The sequence below is a fragment of the Branchiostoma belcheri genome, unplaced genomic scaffold, assembly GCF_001625305.1.
Source record: "Branchiostoma belcheri isolate BF01 breed outbred unplaced genomic scaffold, Haploidv18h27 scaffold79, whole genome shotgun sequence".
Lineage (NCBI taxonomy): Eukaryota > Metazoa > Chordata > Leptocardii > Amphioxiformes > Branchiostomatidae > Branchiostoma > Branchiostoma belcheri.
The window spans coordinates 315,269-315,528 of record NW_017804453.1 but is presented as its reverse complement, the minus strand read 5'-3'; the positions used below and the strand labels follow the sequence as shown (position 1 = coordinate 315,528).

The 260-nt window shown below is 36.9% G+C and overlaps 1 protein-coding gene across 1 annotated transcript in view; it reads left to right on the top strand.

The window, feature by feature from the left end:
* Positions 1-260, top strand: part of LOC109485850 (nucleoprotein TPR-like) — a 26,370-nt gene that overhangs the window by 16,697 nt on the left and 9,413 nt on the right. The gene's annotated exons all lie outside the window — the stretch shown is intronic.

The following is a 260-nucleotide window of genomic DNA, read 5'->3' as shown; positions in this document are numbered from 1 at the left end:
AGATTTAATGGTAAAATTGTTGCAGTGTCACAATATTTGAGTTTATTCTACATAAGGTTCCTATTAAGTGTTTGTATAATTGTATCTTCAGCATTTGGATATGTTTCTGGTGATATCCAAATCGTAAATCTTGTGTGCAGTATCCCAGTGAATCACTAGATGGTGGATGTGCATTGTATACATGATTGACAGTCAGATTGTCTGTCTTGAGAGCTTCCTCCTCCTAAACCACACAGATGAATGGAAGTCCATGTCAGAGC